Source organism: Dendrobates tinctorius, unplaced genomic scaffold, assembly GCF_039654945.1.
Source record: "Dendrobates tinctorius isolate UK_male_01 unplaced genomic scaffold, ASM3965494v1 ptg000004l, whole genome shotgun sequence".
Lineage (NCBI taxonomy): Eukaryota > Metazoa > Chordata > Amphibia > Anura > Dendrobatidae > Dendrobates > Dendrobates tinctorius.
The window spans coordinates 946,062-971,944 of record NW_027361672.1 but is presented as its reverse complement, the minus strand read 5'-3'; the positions used below and the strand labels follow the sequence as shown (position 1 = coordinate 971,944).

The following is a 25,883-nucleotide window of genomic DNA, read 5'->3' as shown; positions in this document are numbered from 1 at the left end:
ACTGCATTCCAAAAACGTCACTACTTCCCTTCCGAGCACCGACGTGTGCCCATACAGTAGTTTTCTCCCACATATGGGGTGTCAGCGTACTCAGGACAAATTGGACAACTTTTGGGGTCCAATTTCTCCTGTTACCCTTGGGAAAATAAAAAAAAATGGGGACTAAAAGATGATGTTTGTGGAAAAAATACGATTTTTTTATTTTCACGCCCGGGTGTTATAAGCTTTTGTGAAGCACTGGGGGGTTCAAAGTGCTCACCACACATCTAGATAAGTTCCATGGGGGGTCTAGTTTCCAAAATGGTGTCATTTGTGGGGGTTTCTACTGTTTTGGTACATCAGGGGCTTTCCAAACGCGACATGGTGTCCGATCTCAATTCCAGCCAAAAACGTCAAATGGTGCTGCTTCCCTTCCGAGCTCTGCCATGCGCCTAAATAGTGGTTTACCCCCACATGTGGGGTATCAGCGCACTCAGGATAAATTGCACAATATCTCTTAGGGTCCTGTTACTCTTGGAAAAATAGGAATTGACCGTGAAAAGATAATTTTTGTGGAAAAAATATGATTTTTTAATTGTACGGCTGTATGTTATAAACTTCGGTGAAGCCCTTGTGGGTGCAAAGTTCTCATCACATATCTAGATAAGTTCCTTGGGGGTCTAGTTTCCAAAATGGGGTCACTTGGGGGGGGTGGGTTTCCACTGTTTAGGTACATCAGGGGCTCTCCCAACGCAACATGGCGTCCGCTCTGAATTCCAGACAATTTTGCATTGAAGTCAAACGGCGCTCCTTCCCTACTGAGGTCTCCCATGCGCCGAAACAGTGGTCCCCCCCACATATCAGGTATCAGCGTACTCAGGACAAATTGCACAATAACTTTTGCAGTCCAATTTCTCCTGTTACCCTTGGTAAAATAAAGAAAATTGAACCTGAAGTATTTTTTTTGTGAAAAAAAGTTAAATGTTCATTTTTTTTTTTTAAATATTCAAAAAATTCCTGTGATGCACCTAAAGGGTTAATAAACTTCTTGAATGTGGTTTTAAGCACCTTAAGGGGTCCAGTTTTTAGAATGGTGTCACTTTTGGGTATTTTCTATCATATAGACCCCTCAAAGTGACCTCAAATGTGATGTGGTCCTAAAAATAAAATGGTGTTGTAAAAATGAGAAATCGCTGGTCAATTTTTAACCCTTATAACTTCCTAACAAAAAAAAATTTTGGTTCCAAAATTGTGCTGATGTAAAGTAAACATGTGGTAAATGTTATTTATTAAGTTTTTTGTGTGCCGTATCTCTGTGATTTAAGGGCATAAAAATTCAAAGTTGGAAAATTGCGAAATTTTCCAAATTTTCGCCAAACTTCCATTTTTTTCACAAAGAAACGCAAGTTATTTGAATGAAATTTTACCACTAACATGAAGTACAATATGTCACGAGAAAACAATGTCAGAATCACCGGGATCCACGGAAGCGTTTCAGAGTTATGACCTCATAAAGGGACAGTGGTCAGAATTGTAAAAATTGGCCCGGGAGTTAACGTGCAAACCACCCTTGGTAGTGAAGGGGTTAAAGAGGCTATGTCAGCTTTACTAGGCCCAGCTCCTCTGGGAATTATACAGTAATATGAGCAGTCCGCACTGTGGACACAGCCTGGGGATAAGAAACAGGAACGCCACAGCTTTAGGCTGTGTGCACACGCTGCGGAAAAGGTGCGGATTCAGTACAATCCCCAGGTGAAACCGCAGGTCAAAAGACCTGCGGTTTTACCTGCGGATTGCTCTGCGGTTTTTCATCTCCTCAATGGAGGAGATGGCAAACCGCAGGAGAATCCGCAGAAAGAATTGACATGTCAATTCTTTCTGTGGATTGAAAACCGCAGATAATCCACGCGGAAAATTCCGCACCGTCTGCACTGCGGTTTTTGATTCCCATAGGGAATCATTGTACTGTACACCGCAGCAAAATCCGCAGCGTGTGCACACAGCCTTAGTCTATTCCGACATCTCCAGGAAGAAACCCCCAGCTCACACCTGACAGCCTGACAAGCTGAGCGTTTCCCGCCATGCAGGCGGCTCCTCCAGCACCAGAGCTGTCGCGGCTGGAGAGGGGCTCCGCTTCCAGCACGGGCCTCTCCTCTTCCGGGGCCGTCTCCGTCCTGTCAGCTCTGCTGTGTCCTGTTCCCGCCTTCACAGGGCGCTGCTCCTCCTCTCTGCCTGTGGTTGGTCGCTGTTTTCCCGCTTTGCTCTTCCACCGCCATTTTAAATAAAAAAAAAAAAAATAAGGAAATATTATCTCCTCCTGTCTATAAGCTGCTTTGTTGGCGGGAACAGGGTCTGGAGTCGGAGTACCGGAGCCATAAGCTGCACGTAGCTCGGGAGTCGCCTCAGGGCTGGTGGAAGCTTCCAGTGACAGGTATCTCATCTTCCCGCTGCGCCATCTCCTCTCTCCGGCCTGAGCCCACGGTGAGTGTTCGGGACGTGACTGTGGCCTCGTCACGTGTGTTCGTGCCTGGCTGTATGTGACGGGCGGGTGTGTGACCCCCTGCTCTCCCCCGTGGGCGCAGCTCTCACGCCTGATGAGTGATGTCCCTCGCTTCTCAGGTCTGTGCCGCTTGGTCTCCGCTTCTCCATAGAGCTCAGGTGCAGCTGGAGGAGCAGCTTGTGCTTTCCGCCCCTGGCAGCCTGGGGAGCTGCCATCATGTCCTCAGGGAGCAGCTCGCAGCACATAATTTCATTATGGTGACCAGGATCCTTCAGGGAAATGTTAATAATTGTGAGCTGTAGTAAGGTGACGCCACATGGCTCCGAGATCAGGTCTGTACAAGAAGCACAGTGCTGACACCGAGCCACCAATGCTTCTATGTCATTCACTGAGGGTGATGCTTCCTGCACACAAATTGAGAGTGAAGTTGGGTTTTTCAGGGGAGGGCAACATCGGTAAACCTGACTGTGTGTATGTATATATATATTAAAAATGGGCTTTTTCCCTTATCGACTTGCTAGATGTGATTTCTATTTATTTTTGGGCTGTCCTCCCCCTTTTTTTTTTTTTTTTTTTTTTAACTATTACTGTATCATGTTTATTTCCCCATATGCAAAATTAAAAACAAGTGACCATTTTACAGACTTATGTGACTACAGTTGGTGAGTTTAACCCCTTCCTGACATCCGACGTACTATCCCGTCCACGGTACCCGGGCCCGTATGACCGTGGACGGGATAGTACGTCTACCGCGATCAGCGGCGCCCACGTGGTGAGCGCCACTGATCGCGGCCGGGTGTCAGCTGATTATCACAGCTGACACCCGGCACTATGTGTCAGGGGCGGTCACGGACCGCCCCCGACACGTTAACCCCTTGCACACCGCGATCAAACATGATCGCGGTGTACCGGGAGTTAAAGGGAAGCATCGGCAGGGAGGGGGCTCCCTCCGTGCTTCCCTGAGCCCCCCACGGCAGCGCAATGTGCAGCGCTGCTGCGGGGGGCTCCTATCCTCCAGGCCCCCGAATCCAAGATGCGACGGGGGCCTTCGGGGACCTGAGGAAGCTGGCTTCCTCAGTGCCTGTAAAGCGCAGGCAAGAGGAAGTCTTCAATGCCTGTGACAGATTGCTGATCTGTGATGTGACAGATCAGCGATCTGTCACAGGACAGTGATGTCCCACCTGGGACTATGTAATAAAGTAAAAAAAAATGTAAAAATAAATTTAAAAAAATCGCCAAATAAATTAGTAAAAAAAAAAAAAATAATCCCCAATAAATTCATTTTTTTTAAAATAATAAAAAAAAACTATAAAAGTACACATATTAGGTATCGCCGCGTCCGTAACGACCTGCCCTATCAAACTGTCCCATTAGTTAACCCCTTTAGCGAACCCCTTAAAAAATAAAAAACGAAGCAGAAAATAATGATTTATTATCATACCGCCAAACAAAAAGTGTAATAACGCGCGATCAAAAAGACGCATATAAATATCCATGGTACCGCTGAAAACGTCATCTTGTCCCGCAAAAAACGAGCCGCCACACAGCATCATCAGCGAAAAAATAAAAAAGTTATAGCTTGCAGAATAAAGCGATGCAAAAATAATTATTTTTTATATAAAATAGTTTTCATTGCATAAAACCGACAAAACATAAAAAAACGACCTAAATGAGGTATCGCTGTAACCGTACTGACCCAAAAAATAAAACCGCTTTATCAATTTTACCGCACGCAGAACGGTGTAAACGCACCCCCCCAAAAGAAATTCATGAAACGCTGGTTTTTGTTCATTCTGCGTCCCAAAAATCGGAATAAAAAGCGATCAAAAAATGTCACGTGCCCGAAAATGGTACAGATAAGAACGTCAACTCGTCTCGCAAAAAATAAGACCTCACATGACTCGGTGGGTCAAAATACGGAAAAATTATAGCTCTCAATATGTGGTGATGCAAAAACTATTTTTACAATAAAAAGCGTCTTTTAGCGTGCGACAGCTGCCAAACATAAAAACCGCCACAAATAGTAAATCAAACCCCCCGTTATCACCCCCTTAGTTGGAAAAATAATAAAATAAAAAAATGTATTTATTTCCATTTTTCCATTAGGGCTGAGATTAGGGATAGGGGTGTGTTGGGGTTCGGGTTGGAGTTAGAATTGGGGGTTTCCACTGTTTGGGCACATCAGGGGCTCTCCAAATGCAACATGGCGTCTGATCTCAATTTCAGCCAATTCTGAGTTGAAAAAGTCATATGGTGCTCCTTCCCTTCCAAGCTCTGCCATGCGCCCAAACAGTGTTTTACCCCCACATGTAGGGTATCAGCCTACTCAGGACAAATTGCAAAACAATTTTTGGGGTCCAATTTCTCCTGTTACCCTTAGGAAAATAAAAAATTGGGGGCAAAAATATCATTTTTGTGGAAAAAAAAGATTTTTTTATTTTCACGTCCGAGCGTTATAAACTTCTGTGAAGCCCTTGTGGGTTCAAAGTGCTCACCTCACATCTAGATAAGTTCCTTAGGGGTCTAGTTTCCAAAATGGGGTCATTTGTGGGGGGTTTCCACTGTTTAGGTACATTAGGGGCTCTCCAAAGGCAACATGACACCCGCAGACCATTCCATCAATGTCTGCATTCCAAAACGTCACTACTTCCCTTCCGAGCCCTGACGTGTGTCCATACAGTAGTTTTCTCCCACATATGGGGTGTCAGCGTACTCAGGACAAATTGGACAACAACTTTTGGGGTTCAATTTCTCCTGTTACCCTTGGGAAAATAAAAAAAAATATGGTGACTAAAAGATCGTGTTTGTGGGAAAAAATATGAATTTTTTATTTTCACGCCCGGGCGTTATAAACTTCTGTGAAGCACTGGGGGGTTCAAAGTGCTCACCACACATCTAGGTAAATTCCTTGGGGGGTCTAGTTTACAAAATGGTGTAATTTGTGGGGGGTTTCCACTGTTTTGGTACATCAGGGGTTTTCCAATCGCGACATGATGTCCGATCTCAATTCCAGCCAAAAACGTCAAATGGCGCTGCTTCCCTTCCGAGCTCTGCCATGCGCCCAAATAGTGGTTTACCCCCACATGTGGGGTATCAGCATACTCAGGACAAATTGCACAATAACTTTTAGGGTCCTGTTACCCTTGGGAAAATAAAAATTGGGGTGAAAAGATCATTTTTGTGGAAAAAATATGATTTTTTAATTGTACCGCTGTACGTTATAAACTTCTGTAAAGCCCTTGTGGGTTCAAAGTTCTCACCACATATCTAGATAAGTTCCTTGGGGGGTCTAGTATCCAAAATGGGGTCACTTGTAGGGGGTTTCCACTGTTTAGGTACATCAGGGACTCTCCAAACGTGACATGGCGTCCGATCTGAATTCCAGCCAATTTTGCATTGAAAAAGTCAAACGGCGCTCCTTCCATTCTGAGCTCTGCCATGCGCCGAAACAGTCGTTCCCCCCACAAATCAGGTATCAGCGTACTCAGGACAAATTGCACAATAACTTTTGCAGTCCAATTTCTCCTGTTACCCTTGGTAAAATAAAAAATTGAACCTGAAGTATTTTTTTTGTGAAAACAAGTTAGATGTTCATTTCTTTTTAAATATTCAAAAAAATTCCTGTGACGCACCTAATGGGTTAATAAACTTCTTGAATGTGGTTTTGAGCACTTTAAGGGGTGCAGTTTTTAGAATGGTGTCACTTTTGGGTATTTTCTATCATATAGACCCCTCAAAGTGGCTTCAAATGTGATGTGGTCCTAAAAATAAAATGGTGTTGTAAAAATAAGAAATCGCTGGTCAACTTTTAACCCTTAACTTCCTAACAAAAAAAAATTTTGGTTCCAAAATTGTGCTGATGTAAAGTAAACATGTGGGAAATGTTAGTTATCAAGTTTTTTGTGTGCCGTATCTCTGTGATTTAAGGGCATAAAAATTCAAAGTTGGAAAATTGCGAAATTTTCAAAATTTTTGCCAAATTTCCATTTTTTTCACAAATAAACGCAAGTTATTTGAATAAAATTTTACCACTAACATGAAGTACAATATGTCACGAGAAAACAATGTCAGAATCACCAGGATCCATGGAAGCGTTCCAGAGTTATGACCTCATAAAGGTACAGTGGTCAGAATTGTAAAAATTGGCCCGGTCATGAACGTGCAAACCACCCTTGGGGGTGAAGGGGTTAAGGCACGGTGTACTTTCAGCATTTATTTCCAGGGGCAAAAAGTGCCCCATAAAATGAAAAACGCACAGTAATGTCAAGACGACATTGCTGTGCACGTTTTCTGTCCTATGTCACGTCTGCCAGCACAGCCTGGCTGTCAAAGTGCTGAGGTGTGCGGACAGCTGTCACTGAGAATGCATCCAGGCACCTTCCTAACAGCGTTATCTGATGTGACTGGTTCCCTTTCAATGATGAGCCCTATAACTTGGAAGAGCCTGGCTCTCGGTGTACTAGCACTACTGTGTGTGCCAGATTCGTCATCTATGCCCTGTGAATTTATCCGCCGTAGGTTTAGAACATTGCCAGGATGCTAAATGCCACTTCACACGTGACACAACTCGTAAACTCCTTCATGACCTTGGACTTATGCATATGTCCAGGTCGGTAGTTACTTGACTATCACTGCCTGCCGATTCTGACAGCTGAAAACCGGGCACTCGCTGCCAGCAGTTCAACCTCCTAAATGCTGTGATCGCAGCCTTTAGGCTATGTTCACACGTCGCGGTTTTTTCGCGGCGGTTTTAAACGCGCGATTTTGCTGTGAAAAATAAGCATCCCATGCATTCCTATGGGATTCCGCAATGCTGTGCTAATGCTGCATTTTTTTCTGCGGAGGAATTGCTTTGCGGTAATAGATGCAGCATGCTCATTAACTTAGCGGAATCACTGCGATTCCGCCCACATAGGAATGTATTGTTCTGCTTTCTGCATGTGGCTGTGCACGCCCTGCGACCATGTGAAAAGTAAGCGGAACATTTGCGGATGGTACCCACGGTCCGGAGGAGAGGAGACTGTCCTCCGGGTTGTGGGTACCTTATCCCTGTAAAAAATAGAATTGTTGTTCTCACCTTCCGGCGTCCCGCTCAGCCTTCCCGCGACTCTCCACGCTCCCGGTCCCAGTAATCCTTTGCGAAAATGACCGCGCTGACGTCGCGATATCGCGGGAGCGCGAAGTCTCGTGGTCATTCACGCAAAGGATTACTGGGACCGGGAGCGTGGAGAGAGGCAGGAAAGCTGCGCGGGACGCCGGAAGGTAAGAATAACAAAATTTATTTTTTAATTATTTTTTACATCCTATCTTTTACTACTGATGCTGCATAGGCGGCCTCAATAGTAAAAAGTTGGTCACACTCGATAAACACTATGTTTGACGAGTGTGACCAACCTGTCAATCAGTTCTCCAAGCGATGCTACAGATTGCTTGGAAAAACGCTAGCATTCTGCAAGCTAATTATGCTTGCAGAATGCTAGTTTTTCTGTGGGAATTTAAATGTTTAAATGCAATTCCCCCCGTGCGGAATGGAATCCGGAATTCTTGTGGTAATTTCCGCGAGAGTTCCGCTACGTGTGAACATAGCCTCAGAAGGCAGGCAGAGGAACGGAGCCCCATCTGTCCTCCTATCTGCATCCGCTCAACATCACTTGAGCACAATCGTTGCCATGGTAACCCAATGTCATGACGACATCTGATTCACCAGGCTCTAGCAAACTGTTGGTCATGCTCAGTGCATGATCTAACAAGCATGTGTGAGAGTATTGCAATGCATTAGAACTATGATCAGACTGCAGAAGGTGAAAGTCCTATAGAGGGACTAACCTTAAAAACATTTATTTATGGGTACAATTTTTTTTTCATAACAACAAAAGTACACATATGGTATTGGCATGTCTGGGATGACCTGACCTATACAACTGTCCCACTAGTTAACCCTTTCAGTGACTACTAAAAAAAACCATTCTTTTTAATTATACCGCCGAACAAAAAGTGACATAAAAGGCAATGCAAGACAAATGTAAATAAAAATGGTATAGCTGAAAGCGACATCTTGTCCCGCAAAACAGCTGTATGGTGTCTTATCAGCAGAAAAATAAAGATACAGCTCTCCGAATTAAGCAATACAAAAATAATAAATTTTTCTATAAAATAGTTTTTATTGTGTAAAAGCCAGGGCTATGGAGTCTGAGTTGCTATAAAATATATAATAAAATTGGGTACAGTAGTAGAATGCAAGATGTGCTGTAAATGTTTTCATAAGAATTTTAGAAAGTTATAAAATGTCCCATAATTGTCTGTTCTGTTCCTGATCTAAGGGTCTCTGCTTTTAGTTGAGATGAATCTGTGCTGCATTTTGTGTACCATATTTTTCGGAATATAAGACGCACCTTTTGCCTCCAAAAAGAGTCGGTGCTTCTGGTCCGGATGTACCTGCTGTGGTGAGAGAGCGGCATTGACGGAGCAGCGGGTCACAGAGGCAGGAATCGGCTGCTGTGGCTAACTCCTGTGCCTGCGCTGCTAAAGAGAAATGAATATTAGCTGCATTCCTCACCCGTGGGCGTGGAGGGCAATGAATATTCATTTCTTTTTATCATCCTGGTATGATTGGCTCCCATCCCCGTCCTGGTTTGATTGGCCCCATCATAAAACATTTAAAGGGAATCTGTCACCCTTTTTTTTTTTTTTTTTTTTTGACTGGTGACAATCAACTGCCGGCATTGACATCGGGCTTATCTACAGCATTTTGTAATGCTGTAGATAAGCCCCCGATGTAACCTGAAAGATGAGAAAAGCACGTTAGATTATACTCACCGGAGGGGGCGGTCCGGTCCGATGGGTGTCACGGTCCGGCACCTCCCATCTTCATACGATGCCATTCTCCTCTTCCCTTCCTGTAGTGGCGCGGCGCACTGCTCTGCCCTCAAGGGCAGAGCAGTGCGCCGGAGCCACTACAGGAAGGGAAGAAGAGTACATCATCGCATGAAGATGGGGAGGCATCGGACCAGACTGCCTCCTCCGGTGAGTATAATCTAACGTGTTTAATTCGGTCGTCAATGACAGCACCACCTGACAGAGGGATCTGCCCTTCAGGAACAGGAAACCTACAGATACAAAAGGGTGGCACCTCCCACGCATCAGTTGGTTTCCTGTTCCTAGAGGACAGGACTTCCTACAGATCGTCCGTCATGGATCGTCAAGGAAATTCCCAGGCCGACTGACCGACCCGGGGGGGGGGTCTCCTACCTGTCAGTGCAGAGTCCCAGCAAGCGTCACGGTGGGACCGGGCAGGTCGCCACAGCATTGTGTGGAGCAAGGGGTCCGGAGGACAGCCGTCTCCAGAGTGCCGGCACCAGAGGTATGTATTCCCCGGGCCCTTCCTGGAGCGCCCCCCCACGGGGTCTGGTCTTCATCTTCGGCTCGGTCCTGCGTTAGCGTCCAGTCAGCGGTACGTGTCGGCGCACGGGGCTGGAAACATACCGGGCCGGGGGTGTCGTGCCAGTGCCCCATCGCGCATCCCGCGGTCTCAGTTTGAACGGCGGAAGTGATGCGGCGGAGGGGGCGGTGCCGGGAATGCCGAAACCGGAAGTCGGGTGCCGGCCGGCTTTTTTGTATGCGCCGCAGGAGCGCAGCTGTGCTGGGGGGGTGGGGAGGTCACGAGGGGGTCCCAAGTGGGAGGTGCTCTTGGCCACAACCCTGCTGGCCGGATATCCGGAGGCAATGTATGGCAGGCTGGGGCACTTCTGAAGGCCCATTGCAGCAATGGATACGACGGAAGCCCCCATAGACCAACAGGATGAGATGCAGGAGCACCTGCAGAGGCTGACCTCAGTAAAGCCTCATAAAAGTGGTCAGCAGAAAAAGCAAGGATGAACGAGCGGGCAGAGCCACAGAAGTTCCTCCAGACTGAAGGATCCCGCTGCCTCCCTCCGTGATCCGGTACCTGCTTCGACTGCATGGGTAAGAGATCTCTGTGAAAGTACCCTGATGCAGTATTCCCTTATGTTTTTTTTTTCTTCTTGCAGGGGAAGAAAGGTTCGGGTAAACAGAAGCACAGGGAGTGTGCCCTCTGTAGTTGCCCCATGCCAGATGCCCACCCTAAAAAGTTGTGTCAGCCGTGCGTGCGACAGACGGTAGGGTTTAAAAGGGAACGATAGTCCATGGCTAGATTGACAGGCCCTTACACTCTCCCCCGTTTATACAGGTGGCGGAAGAGATGCCTGACTTCACCGCAAGCCTGAGAGAAATGATCAGGACAGAAATGAAAGCCCTATCACAAGGGCAGTCTTCTAGGAGACGAGAAGCTAGTCTTTCAGGTTCAGAGTCCTCGGTCGCCCCTAGGAAGGACGATGACTCCTCAGAGTCCCCTGCCTCCTCTTCATCTTCTTCGGAGGAAGACTCTAGCCATTTCTGCTTCCCCTCAGACCAAATAGGTTAGTCAAAGCAGTAAGATCCACCATGGGGGTAGCGGACACAAAACCAGAACTCACAGGATATGATGTTTGGTGGTTTAGATCCAAGGAAGCGCAGGGCCTTCCCTCTAAATAACAAGGTCCTGAGCCTGATAGACAGAGAATGGAAAAGGCCTGAAAAGAGGGGCACCTTACCACCGGCCTTTAAACCGCGGTACCTCTTTGATGACCCAGTGGTAAGCAGATGGGACAAGGCCCCTAAGCTTGATGCAGCAGTAGCCAAAGACTCCAAAAAATCCTCCATACTGTTTGACGACATGGCCTCCTTGAAAGATCTGTTGGATAAAAAAGCGGATTCATTTCTAAAAGGAACATGGGAGATGTCAGCTGGCACTCTAAGACCATCAGTAGCCGCCACGTGCACAGCCAGATCCATGATGGTCTGGCTTGATCAACTGGATTCTCAGCTGAAGGACGGAGCCTTGAGAGCATCCATCCGGAAGACCCTGCCGATCATTCAAAACGACGCTGCCTTTTTAGCTGATGCTTCAGCGGATTCGGCAAGGATGGCGGCCAGGACCGAATGCAGCTCGAAGGGCTCTCTGGTTGAAATGTTGGCCGGGAGATATCCAGGCCAGGTACCGACTCTGTTCCATTCCGTGTGAGGGGGAATATCTATTCGGTCCCATGCTGGACGAACTTTTAGAAAAAGCCGGGGATGATAAAAAGAAATACCCCAGTCTGCCGAATCCTTCCTATAGACGTCCCTTTACCTGGAAGGGATATTTCCATAGAAGGTCGTCCAGGGATCAAGGCAGATGGGATGAAAAAAGAAGGAAAAGTACAGGATTTATGTTTGGAGGAGGGGGGTGCCAGGAAGGGCCAGCGCGTGAGGCTAAAAAGCCACCCCAATGACTAGTTGCTCCGGTAGGAGGGAGACTAGCTGTCTTTTACCCGGCCTGGTCGCTAATTTCTAGTAGCAACTGGATCCTGGGGTTGATGGCATCGGGACTACGGCTAGAATTTTCCTGTGTCCCCCAAAACAGATTTAAGGTTACCCCACTTAGATCTTCCCCATCAGAACAAGTTGCCCTGGAGGATGATCTATGCCACAAGAAGGTCCTGACGGAGGTGCCGGAGGCAGAAAGGGGAAGAGGTTTCTACTCCCCGCCTGTTCCTAGTCCGTAAGCCAGATGGCTCCTTCAGGACTATAATAAATCTTAAAGCCCTTAACGAGTTTCTGAACATACGTCCGTTCAAAATGGAAACAATCGATTCCACAATAAAATTGCTGTTTGAAAATTGCTTTATAGTGGTGTTGGATTTAAGACGCCTACTACCATATACCCATTCATGCAGCCCATCAGCGTTTCTTCAGAGTGGCGATTCAGTTAGATGGGTCAGTTCAACATTTCCAATATGTGGCCCTCCCTTTTGGGGTTGCAGTCGCTCCACGGGTATTTACTAAAGTTGTATCGGAGGTTATAGCCCATCTGCGTGAATCAGACATTCTAGTGGTCCCCTACCTGGATGACTTTCTTATTATAGGCAAAACGTCGGAACATTGTTTGGAGCAGTTACAAAGGGCAATGTCTGCCCTAGAGCGGTTAGGATGGCTACTTAACCACAAAAAATCTCGATTGCAGCCAATGAGTCCAGCAATTCTTAGGCCGAATCTTAGATTCTGAGAAGCAGGAATGCCATCTGCCTCTTGAGAAGTTAGTTCGCCTACACTATCAGGTCCTGAATGCTTCCAATAACCCCACCATGTCCCTCAGGAAAGCCTTGTCCCTTCTGGGCTCTCTCTTGTCCTGTATCCCTGCTGTCTGGTGGGCCCAGTTTCATACAAGGAAACTACAGGGCGAGGTTTTATTACATCAAAGAGTCCTGGGGGGGGGGGGGGGGTTACCTGGAGGGCCAGCTAGCTTTGTCCCGGAACACGAGAGAGTCCCTAGAGTGGTGGTTAGAGAAGAATAACTTATCCAGGGGGGTGCCCTGGGAGTATAACACAACCCGCATAGTCACCACAGACGCAAGCCCTTCCGGTTGGGGGGCTCATATGGGTGAAATTTTAGTCCAGGGCCTATGGGAGCATCATCAGGTAGAAATGTCGTCTAACCTGAAAGAATTGACAGCAGTGGAGCAGGCAGCTAAAAAGCTCCTTGTGTTTCTACAGGGTCATCACGTGCGAGTGTTCTCCGACAGTCAGGTCACCGTGGCTTACATCAGTCACCAAGGCGGGACTCGTTCCAGACCCCTGATGAATGTAGCAGAGCGTTTGCTCCAACTAGTAGAGCAGCATTTTCTATCTTTAACAGCTCTACATATAAAAGGAAAAGAAAACACCACGGCGGATTTCTTAAGCCGCAATCTGCTAAAACAAGGGGAATGGTCCCTAAAACCCTCCATCTTCGACCTGCTTGTACAAAAGTGGGGGCAACCAGAGGTAGATCTCTTTGCCACCAAGGAAAACATGAAAGTGAGACAATCTTGCTCTCTAAATCCCAGAGAGGACCCTCTGCCGGTGGATGCTTTTCTGATAAAGTGGGACTTCAGGCTAGCCTACACCTTCCCTCCCCTATCTCTACTACCCCTGGTGATGAAAATCAGAAAGGACAGGGCAAGGATTATAGTGATCGCTCCATTTTGGCCCAGGAGGGCATGGTTCTCATGCCTCAGGACCATGTCTGTGTCCGACCCGTGGGTGCTTCCGGACATCCCAGATCTCCTATCCCAGTTTACCATCCTCAGGTGACTGGCCTACATCTGACGGTGTGGATTTTGAACGGTCACTGCTAAAAGATAAAGGTTTGTCCCCAGACCTGGCTAACACCCTGCTTAAAAGTAGGAAAATCATTACAACCAAAATTTACGTTAGAATCTGGAAAAGATTGCTTCAGAACTCAGTAGTCGCTGGGGAATCGGCACCTATAGTTCAGATCTTAGAATTCCTACAGAAAGGTCTGGACATGGGGCTTTCCACCAATACCCTTGGGGGCCCTTTTTAGCTGTGAAATCGCGGGTAATTACTGGGTCAGTAGGTTCATTAAGGCGGCAGGTAGATCCAGACCAGTAGTGAAGGATAGGTTCATGCCGTGGGACTTGAACCTAGTTCTCACGACTATAATAATCTTTATTTTTATATAGCGCTAACATATATTCCGCAGCGCTTTACAGTCACTGTCCCTGATGGGGCTCACAATCTAAATTCCCTATCAGTATGTCTTTGGCGTGTGGGAGGAAACCGGAGTGCCCGGAGGAAACTCACGCAAACACAGGGAGAACATACGAACTCCTTGCAGATGTTGTCCTTGGTGGTATTCGAACCCAGGACTCCAGTGCTGCAGCGCTAACCACTGAGCCACCGTGCTGCCCGATATGGCTATGACGGAAGCTCCATTTGAACCTTTCTCATCAGCTTCCATAAAAAAATCTGTCCCTCAAAGTAGCCTTCCTGGTAGCTCTGACGTCAGCTCGTAGAGTAAGCGACATCCAGGCATTATCTAGGCTTCCTTCTTTTATCGAGTTCAGAGACGATAAGGTAATACTTGAGCCTGATCCAGCATACCTACCTAACGTGGTTTCTAGTCTTCATAGGACACAGGAAATAGTTCTTCCATCCTTCCTCCCTAATCCAGCTAACGAGAAGAGAAAGAAACTACACACCCTAAACTGTGTTCCAAATTATTATGCAAAAAGAGTTTAGGAGTGATAAGGTTAGAATTTTTTTGTTTGTCATTTAAACTCATTGATGGTGATGTGTCATGGCTCTTTATATCACTGAAAGCAATTGCAGATACCTGTGCAAATTAGTTTGGCAGGTGTGTCCAAATAAAGGCAAGACTACTTAAGAAGGCTGTTCCACATTATTAAGCAGCCTACATTTTTTGCCAAAATGGGAAAGAAAAAGGATGTGTCAGCTGCTGAGAAGCAACAAATTGTGGAGTATTTAGGTTAAGGCATGACTACAATCAACATTGCCAAGACACTTCATCGTGATCATCGCACAATCAAGAAGTATGTAGCTGATTCCCAGCACACACGTGCGCGTGCTGATAAGGAAAAATTGAGGACTCTTTCCAACAGGCATTTACGTCAGATTAAAAGAGCAGCTGCAAAAATGCGTTGTCATAGCAGCAGACAAGTTTTTGAAGCTGCTGGTGCCTCCAACGTCCCCCGAACAACAAGATGCAGGGTCCTTCAGAGGTTTGCAGCTGTGCGTAATCCATCCTGTCGACAACCTCTATCCAGTGCACACAAGCAGAAACTGCTCCAGTGGGCCAAACTATACATGAAGACTGACTTCCGAATTGTTTTGTTCACCGATGAGTGCCGTGCAACGCTCGATGGTCCAGATGGATGGAGTGGAGAATAGCTGGTTGATAGACACCCCATGAAAACACAGCTAAGGCGCCAACAAGGAGGAGGTGGAGTAATGTTTTGGGCTGGGATCATGGGGAGACAGATTGTCGGCCCCTTTAGGATCCCTGAAGGGGTAAAGATGAACTCCATAATCTATGTGGAGTTTCTAAAACAGAACTTCCTGCCAAGGTTCAAGAGGAAGAACCGTGCTTTCCGCAGCAAGATCATTTTCATGCATGATAATGCACCGTCTCATGCTGCAAAAAACACATCTGCATCTCTGGCTGCTATGCACATAAAAGAGGACAAACTTATGGTGTGGCCACCATCTTCCACTGACCTCAACCCCATTGAGAACCTCTGGAGCATCATCAAAAGGAGTGTTTATGATGGCGGGAGGCAGTTCACATCTAAGCAACAGCTCTGGGAGGGTATTCTGTCCACATGCAAAACAATTGAAGCACAAACCATCCAAAAACTGACAAATTCAATTGATCGAGAGAGTTCAGAAGCTTCTTTCGAACAAGGGGTCCTATGTGCAAATGTAATATCACCTAGAATAAAGTTTTGACTTGAAAACTGTTGGATTTCATTTTGTAATAAGCTGATAATGCTTATAATTTCACAATTGACCATTTTTTTTTGTTCAAAATAAAAATAAAAAGGTTGAAAACTCTTCTGTGCATAATAATTTGGAACATGCATTTTGAGTGTTTCTTTTTAAAAATATACTGTTTTCATAGGCACAATACTTAGGAGGTGTTCCAGCAACTTCGATCAAAGGATGGTTAAAATCAAAAGACTTTATTAAAAAAAAATGATTAAAAACAGAATAGAAGCATAAAAAACATATGGTTCACCATTGTGACAGACGCTTACGCGTTTCAGACTGGAGGGTCCTTACTCATTGTGTTTTCATAGGCAGTTTGTTAAAAAACATTGCAATTATACTAGAATATTACATGACTGGAAAATAACAATGACTGCAATTCATATAGGTAATTTAGCGAAAATATGAGGAAATATTTTTTGCATAATAATTTGGAACACAGTGTAGATGTTAGGAGATGTCTCATAGAATATCTGACAGTTACCGATCCCTGGAAGAAGGATAATGCCCTATTTGTCTCTCATCAAGGCGCTAGGAAAGGTCTTAGAGCATCAAAAAACACACTAGCCAGGTGGATTAGAGAGGCTATTTCACTAGCATACACCTCAAAAGGCAGATCGGCACCTGGGAAGCTGAGGGCGCATTCCACCAGAGCCATGGCGACCTCGTGGGCCGAAAGATCAGAAGTATCCATTGACGAGATATGTAAGGCGGCTACTTGGTCCTCTCCGAGCACCTTCTATAGTCATTATAGGCTAGACCTGGGTGCTTCCTCAGACTTCTCCTTTTGGTGTCAGGGTTCTGCAGGCTGTAGTCCCTCCCTAAAGTAGTTATTACTCTCTGTCAGGGTGGATTTGATTTAAATCTAACTGATTTAAATCACTAGTCAGTAAGGCTTGATTTAAATCAAAGTTTCTACCTAAACTAGTTCTTGCTACTTTAACATGCAAGTAGATGAAGATTTTTAGATCACTTTTTATATTACTTTTTTCTCCCCAGTTTAATGGGTTAATCATTCATATTTGGACACCACTGTTCTGTTGTACTTAGGAAGGAGAAAAATAATCCTGACCTTAATAACAATTTAAATAGATTTATTCAACTGAAACAATAACAACATTACAGCATAAGTTATTTGCTTAAACATCCATGTTTGTTAACTAATTTGGCTAAACAAAGTATATATATATATATATATATATATATATATATATATATATATATATATATATATATATATATATATATTTTAAGAACCTTAGATTGTCAGCCCAGCCGACACATGAAAAACTTAAATACTACTGTCCCTGCTGTCCTCTGTAGCTCACTTGTCGTCATCTTCATCATCTTCTTCTTTGTTCCTATTCATAATCCGGGAAAGAAAAACAAGCTTTCCTGCTTTATTGGGTCCCAACCGATTTCTCAATTTAGAATGAATGAGTCCAAAGGAAGAGAATATTCTTTCAACGCCTGCAGAAGAAGCTACTGCTGTTAAAAGTGAAATCATTACTTGAACAGTCTCTAAATCCAAGCGCTTAAGTGACTTCCACCAGTTTACTGGTGTGACCTTCCTTAAAATATCTTCAGCAAACATATATTGAATTGTTCCCCCTTAGCTCTGAAGTTTATTATAGTTGGCATTAAAGATGGATGATTGCTGGATACCCATGTCATAGCTAACTCCTCTTCCTCAGCACTTGGGTTTTGACCCTGATATTGGATATTAACAATATTTGCCAAAAAATGAGCTGGAGTCAGTGCTTGTCCCATTCGTTTGTTTACTGCTTGTAATTTAATTCTGTCCATGTGTAGTTCTGTTTTTAAGTGTTCACTCAGTTCCTTCCAAATTTCAACAGCATCCGCAATAAAACAGCTATTTTTCTGTATTTTGTTTAAAGCTTGAGAGATGGGTTTCAGGAAGCTCAGCATATGTTCAACAATTCTCTTAAGCCCAATGTTGAGGATTTTGGCCGTGACAGTGCCATCTATTTTATCTCGATTTTCTTCACAAAGTGTCATCAGAATAGGCCAGTTTTTGATATACTGCTCAAAACAGTCCACCACAGAGTTCCATCTAACATCTTGAGGGAGCGTTAGCTTGGTTCCACCCATCCTTTTCAGAGCTGCTGCAGCAAAATGATTATTACGGAAGTATTTAGCAATTTCAACAACATTAGCCTTTATTTCTGGAACACTTAAGTATTTGGCTAAGAGGTGCAGCAAATGAGCACTGCAACCATATGTTATTAGCAGCTTTGTATTCCCTCCCTGCTCTTCTAAATCTCTTCTCATTTTGGATACATTTGCAGCATTGTCAGTGACCAAACTGCGTACTAGACATTTGAATTTTTGTTCACATGTCGTTATAGCTTTTACTGCCACTTCTTGTAAGTATTCTGCTGTGTGTGCATTTCCTGACTTATCAGTTTTGTGCAAGGAAGACTTTACCTTCTGTTGTTATACAAGCACATACAATAGGATCATTGTGGACATTACTCCACCCATCAATACTTAGGTTAACAATTTTACCCTCCAGAGCTGTTGCACATTGCTCCATTTCTTTGTCATACACTTGATCCAGCAGTTTCCCTGCAACATCAGCTCTGCTGGGTGGACTGTATCCTGGTCTCAGTGACTGAACCATATTAATGAAATGTGGGTTCTCAGACGGAAAGAAGAGTTCGTTGCATAAATAAACTGGGCAATTTTTTCATCAATCAACTCTTTTTCTAATCTGCTAGTTCTTATCACAAACCTATCTATGGTGGTTCCAGGAGGTAAAGGTTTTTTCTTCCTTTTGGGTGATGGTGATATGTGGCTGTGGGTGTCTGATGATGATGCTGCTGCTGCTAATGAAGCACTATCCTGGATGGATAACTCTGAAACTGTAGAACAGGATGATGGTGATCTTGGAGGTGGATAGTTTCCAGAATCCATGAATTCCCCTAAACAAAAGTCAATGCTGTTATTTTATTGTTTATACAATTTCTGCTTATTGTACACAACACATCACTGCCCCTGCCCCAAAAGGAATATTTGTTTTTCTTCATAACTGTACCAAATGACAGTAACATGCAGTAATAAGAAATATAATTTTTCTCACACATGACAGTTCAGTCTTTAGAAATAGGATTCAATAAAAATGTTTACCAACCTGAAGATCCTGCCTGTTCAGAAGTGTTTCTTTGGTCATCTTCATCACCGCACTTCTCATGATGTTGCCTCATTCGCTCCACCAGGCCTTGCATCTCTTTGTTGCATCGTTTGCATTTTGCACGCATGCCTGCCTTACCGATAGGCGAAGGAGCTTCATTAAAATATTCCCAAACTGGGTCTCTTCTACGGCCTGCTGCCATTATAAGGAAAGAATGTAATAAACCTCAGATCGTACACACAAACAGATCCAGACTTGTCTGTCTGTGGCTATGATGCAGTATTGTGCTCAAAGTTTCACTTTCATTTTCTTGTCTGCTTGCCCTTCCTCCTCCTCACACTTAGATTCACATTCTTCTTGTGTTGTGCAGATCTATTCCACTCCAAACAATCAGAAACATATTGTCTAACTTCTTGGACTTGGCACTGAAGGGGTTGATTCTGTATTCATAGGTTTGTAGAACAATAGATAGGATTAAGGTCTTTTTCTCAACTCTGTTCATGTTGTAACATTTTTGCCGTGAAGAAGAGGCTGGGACCTCTGCGGAGTCAAATTCAGTTTTGAGAACTGCGTAAGTAAAGCGAGCGTCTGTGATAATATAGGAGAGAAACTGCCCACTTATCCTACAGAAACCTCTGGAAGAGCATGGCATTGTGAATGTTACACATATACAGCCTTTATTCTACGGAGTTAAACAACTCAGCTTTATCTCATGATGGAAGAACCTTTGGATGGTAAAATATTTTCCTCAAAAAGCAGTGTATTGAAAAAAATCCGATTTAAATCAAAAAAATCCGATTGATTTTTATCCACCCTGCTTTCTGTAATTCTCTCAGGTGGTGCTGTCATGGACGACCGAATAAAGTCTTAGTTACTCACTGGTTAACGGTATTTTCGGAGTCCATGACAGCACCCGTAGATTCCCGCCCTGGCCTTTAAGTTTGGGTGTGCACTTTTCCTCTTGTATATATCCACTGGTGATAAATAGTTAAGTAATAATCGTATTGTACATAAATCATACCATTAACCTCAGTGGTCCTCTTGTCCTCTGTAATCCAACTGATGCGTGGGAGAGGTGCCGCCCTTTTGTATCTGTAGGTTTCCTGTTCCTGAAGGGCGGATCCCCTGTCTCAGGTGGTACTGTCATGGACTCTGAAAAATACCGTTAACCGGTGAGTAACTAAGACTTGTCTTTCAGGTTACATCGGGGGCTTATCTACAGCATTACAGAATTTTGTAGATAAGCCCCTGATGTCAATGCCGGCAGCTGATAGGCCAAAAAAAGGGTGACAGATTCCCTTTAAAGGTAAAAAAAAAACCACCATTACACTTGCCTTCCCGGCGCTCTCGCAGCGTCCTGCTCCGTTGCGCCTTATGCTTGTAAGCAGCACATGGCAGGGATGTCATGTGCTGCTTGCAAGCCGAAGGGCAGCTGCTGGAATACTGGATGCTCTGCAGTGCACGCCGGGACTCTGTGCGCGGAGAGCAGTGAGTATTCATTGCTCTTCAGTAACGCGCACAGTGTCAGCCGGAGCCTTCCTGCAGTTGCCGGTGGGCGGTCATGTGTGCCACCACTTAATAGAAATGAGTGTTCACCTCGCACCACTGTTGGTGTTTTTTTTTTTTTTTTTTCCTTCCCAAAGATCGCAGTAAGGCTCGACTCACGTTTATCCTGCGCTCTATGTAAATATCTGAAAGGCGTAATTCAGACGGAACCCCCTGTAGAAGATTCCCTGTAATGAGGCAGATAGAGGCACTGTGGACGCTGTCTGGCCTATGATCTGGTGGTGTCTGTCTTTTTAGGCGTGCATTAAAGTGCCGTCAGCCACAGGTTTGTTCATTTCTGAAAAGACCACCGTTGAACTGAACAGAGGCCAGTTAGTCCAGAGTTACTTTGCTGCATCATTATGGTGAATGGATCCCTCGAGGGGGGGATTTCATCTGAATCGCGTCACTCTGAGATTTGGACGGAAACCCTATGTAAGTGCTCAGCGTAAAGCCTAAATGTGATCCCAAAGTTATGTAAAATTTTCCAAATTAAAGCTTCAAATTAATCCACAAATCAAGTCCACGCTCGGGTCCGTCATCTATCAATGGAAATATAAGGGCTTCCAGGTTACTGGTAGTGCAAAGGCCCTGGAAAATGAAAATGGCTCCTTGCCAGCAAATCCAGCAAATTCTGAACTCCCAAATGCAACTGCTCCTCTCCCTTCTGAGCACTACAGTATGCCTAATCCACATTTAGCATCCACATGTTTGGCATTTCTGTAGCTATGAGAGCCCGCCTAATTTACAGGTGCAATTTTCACTCAGTAACATCCAGTTTCTTGTTTCTGGAAAACCCACAGTCAAAATCGTCACTATGCCTGTAGATAAATTGCCAAAGGGGTATACATTCCAAAATGGGGTCACTTGATGGGGGATTCAGTACTGTACACCTACATATTGGGTATTTCTACACTTATCAGAAGTCGTGAAACAAACTTTGATACCATTTTTACCCATTTCACAGTGAAAATGTAAAATCTGGGGCTAAAACAAGTTTGGTGGTAAAAATGTAATTATTATTTTTATTTTTTATTTTTTACTTCGCTGCCCAATGGTATAAAATTCTGTGACACGTAAGGAGGGGTCAATATGATTGCACCCCTAGATGAGTTCATTGAAAGGTTAACAATAATTGTTCTAATTACAAAATGACCCTTGATATGTGGGCGGAACTTCTTATTAATACAACATATTAAACACTTACCAGGTGTCTGATTTCACCATGGTGTCAACTAGAAGTGACACATGATTTGGTTATAAAAATATTACTTTATTAGTAAATCCTCTTAACCCCTTCACTACCAAGGGTGATTTGCACGTTAACTACCGGGCCAATTTTTACAATTCTGACCACTGTACCTTTTATGAGGTCATAACTCTGGAACGCTTTCATGGATCCCGGTGATTCTGACATTGTTTTCTCGTGACATATTGTACTTCATGTTAGTGGTAAAATTGCATTCAAATAACTTGCGTTTATTTGTGAAAAAAACGGAAATTTGGCGAAAATTTTGAAAATTTCGCAATTTTCCAACTTTGAATTTTTATGCCCTTAAATCACAGCGATACGGCACACAAAAAACTTAATACATAACATTTCCCACATGTTTACTTTACATCAGTACAGTTTTGGAACCAAAATTTTTTTTTGTCAGGAAGTTATAAGGGTTAAAAATTGACCAGCGATTTCTCATTTTTGCAACACCATTTTATTTTTAGGGACCACTTCACATTTGAAGCCACTTTGAGGGGTCTATATGATAGAAAATACCCAAAAGTGACATCATTCTAAAAACTGCACCCCTTAAGGTGCTTAAAACCACATTCAAGAAGTTTATTAACCCTTTAGGTGCGTCACAGGAATTTTTTGAATATTAAAAAAAAAATGAACATTTAACTTTTTTTCACAAAAAAAATACTTCAGGTTCAATCTTCTTTATTTTACCAAGGGTAACAGGAGAAATTGGACTGCAAGACTTATTGTGCAATTTGTCCTGAGTACGCTGATACCTGATATGTGGGGGGGAACCACTGTTTCGGCGCATGGCAGAGCTCAGAATGGAAGGAGCGCCGTTTGACTTTTTCAATGCAAAATTGGCTGGAATTCAGATCGGACGCCATGTCACGTTTGGCGAGCCCCTGATGTACCTAAACAGTGGAAACCCCCCCCAAGTGACCCCATTTTGGAAACTAGACCCCCCAAGGAACTTATCTAGATGTGTGGTGAGAACTTTGAACCCCCAAGGGCTTCACAGAAGTTTATAACGTACAGCAGTACAATTAAAAAATCATATTTTTTCCACAAAAATGATCTTTTCACCCTCAATTCTTATTTTTCCAAAAGTAACAGGACCCTAAAAGATATTGTGCAATCTATCCTGAGTACGCTGATACCCCACATGTGGGGGTAAACCACTATTTGGGCGTATGGCAGAGCTCGGAAGGGAAGCAGCGCCATTTGACGTTTTTGGCTGGAATTGAGATCGGACACCATGTCGCGTTAGGAAAGCCCCTGATGTACCTAAACAGTGGAAACCCCCCACAAGTGACCCCATTTTGGAAACTAGACCCCCTAATTAACTTATCTAGATGTGTGGTGAGCACTTTGAACCCCCCAGTGCTTCACAGAAGTTTATAACGACCGGGCGTGAAAATAAAAATATCGTATTTTTTCAACAAACATCATCTTTTAGTCCCCATTTTTTTTATTTTCCCAAGGGTAACAGGAGAAATTGGACCCCAAAAGTTGTTGTCCAATTTGTCCTGAGTACGCTGATACCTCATATGTGGGAGAAAACTACTGTATGGGCACACGTCGGGGCTCGGAAGGGAAGTAGTGACGTTTTGGAATGCAGACTTTGATGGATTGGTATGCGGGTGTCATATGCGTTTGGAGAGCCCCTGATGTACCTAAACTATTGAAACTCCCCACAAGTGACCCCATTTTGGAAACTAGACCCCCCACGGAGCTTATCTAGATGTGTGGAGAGCACTTTGAACCCCCAAGTGCTTCACAGAAGTTTATAACGCCTGGGCGTGAAAATAAAAAAAACATTTTTTTCCGCAAAATTATATTTTTGCCCCCAATTTTTTATTTTCCTAAGGGTAACAGGAGAAATTGGACCCCAAAAGTTGTTTTGTAATTTGTCCTGAGTAGGCTGATACCCTACATGTGGGGGTAAAACACTGTTTGGGCACATGGCAGAGCTTGGAAGGGAAGGAGCACCATTTGGCTTTTTCAACGCAGAATTGGCTGGAATTGAGATCAGACGCCATGTTGCCTTTGGAGAGCACCTGATGTGCCCAAACAGTGGAAACCCCCAATTATAACTCCAACCCGAACCTCAACACACCCCTAACCCTAATCTTAACCCTAACCCTAGCGGGACAAGATGATGTTTTCAGCGGTACCATGCATATTTATATGCGTCTTTTTGATCGCGCGTTATTGCACTTTTTGTTCGGTGGTATGATAATAAATCATTATTTTTTGCTTCGTTTTTTATTTTTATTTTTTAAGGGGTTCGCTAAAGGGGTTAACTAATGGGACAGTTTTATAGGGCAGGTCATTACGGACGCGGCGATACCAAATGTGTACTTTTATTTTTTTTTTTTATTTTTATTTTGAAAAAATGGATTTATTGGGGAATATTTTTTTTATTTTTTTTTTTACTGATTTATTTAGCGAGGGTTTTTTTTTTTTTTTTTTACTTTATTACCTTGTCCCAGGTGGGACATCACTGTCCTGTGATAGATCGCTGATCTGTCACATCACAGATCACTGTGACAGATCAGCGATCTGTCACAGGCACTGCTGCAGACTTCCTCATGCCTGCGCTTTGCAGGCAGTGAGGAAGTCAGCTCCCTGCAGGCCCCCGTCGCCATCTTGGATCTGGGGGCCTGTAGGGAAAGAGCCCCCCGCAGCAGCGATGCACATTGCGCTGCCGTGGGGGGCTCAGGGAAGCAAGGAGGGAGCCCCCTCCCTGCCGATGCTTCCCTTTAACCCCCGGTACACCGCGATCGCGTTTGATCGCGGTGTGCAAGGGGTTAACGTGTCGGGGGCGGTCCGTGACCGCCCCTGACACACTGTGCCGGGTGTCAGCTATGATAATTAGCTGACACTCGGCCGCGATCAGCGGCGCTCACCACGTGGGCGCCGCTGATCGCGATGACGTAATATTCCGTCCATGGTAATTAGGTCCATGGTCACATGGACGGAATATTACGTCAATTGTAGGTAAGGGGTTAAATTTAATTAGGAACAGGTGCTAGAAAGAAAAAAGCACTTGAGCTCAAAATATTATGATGGTGAAACAGGCAAAAAAATAGAGAAATGGACCTATGAATGTTATTGTATCCTATTGCATAACAGTCATGGCATTAGCTGGTGTTTCCAACATTTAAAAAAAAAAAATATATACCTTCTAATCATCAATTACAGACTGATTCATAGAATTTGCTGGTATACCCAATATTTTGGGGAAAAGGTAATCTATTGCATGTCATGAAATGGCTAAGTGTTCCTATCAAATTGGTGGGTACGAACTTCTCCTCAACCCTTCCCAAAATCAGTTTACAGGTTGTAGTCACTTATTCAGCCAATGGGTGGCAGGTGTCCACTCTTGACATACCACTCCCAATGTAGTGTAACTGAAAGTTGCCATAAACAGCAAAGCAATAAGGACCTTTTTATTTTTTTTCCCAATTGTTCTTTAGTAGATAAGCATCAATGCACTTGTGTTACAATACAACACCATTGGTTTTTAACATTGTGTACGGTAAAAATAATTCCAACTGCGGTGAAATTGCAAAAAAAAAAGTGCAGTCCCGCAGTTTTTTTTCTTTTTAGTTTTTTTTACCTTCACTAAATGCTAAAACTGACCTGCCATTATGATTCTCCATGTCACTATGAGTTCATAGATACCCAAACATGTCTAGGTTTTTATTTAAGTGGTGAAAAAAAAAAAAAATTCCGCCATTTTCCAATACCTATTGCGTCTCCATTTTTTTGTGATCTCAGGTTGGTTTGGGGCTTGTTTTTTTTTGCACGCTGAGCTTACATTTCTATTGATATCATGTTTGTGTATATACGGTCTTTTGATGCCTGTTGTGGTGACCAAAAAAAAGTAATTTGGGTGTTTTTACTTTTTTTTTCTCATTCAGGTTAATTCTTTTTCCAGGACGTCCCTCCTGACAGCACTGTCAGGAGGTTGTCCTTCTTATTCTTGATTGGGACAGGAACACACAAGGTTTAAAGTCCCCTCCTTCCACCACCCTTCAGTGTTTTTCCTGTTCCTATCAGGGATGGACGCAGAA

The 25,883-nt window shown here is 44.1% G+C and overlaps 1 protein-coding gene across 3 annotated transcripts in view; it reads left to right on the top strand.

The window, feature by feature from the left end:
* DEK (DEK proto-oncogene) overlaps nucleotides 1-25,883 on the top strand; it is a 174,517-nt gene that overhangs the window by 51,136 nt on the left and 97,498 nt on the right. Inside the window, exon 1 of one of the 3 annotated variants that reach the window (XM_073566103.1) lies at nucleotides 2,269-2,410. The exons of 1 other annotated variant lie outside the window; for it this stretch is intronic. The gene's annotated coding sequence lies outside the window, so the exon portion shown is untranslated. Of the gene's footprint in view, nucleotides 1-2,268; nucleotides 2,461-25,883 lie in introns of those variants that run through there. One more of the 3 variants, XM_073566102.1, reaches the window with a different exon arrangement.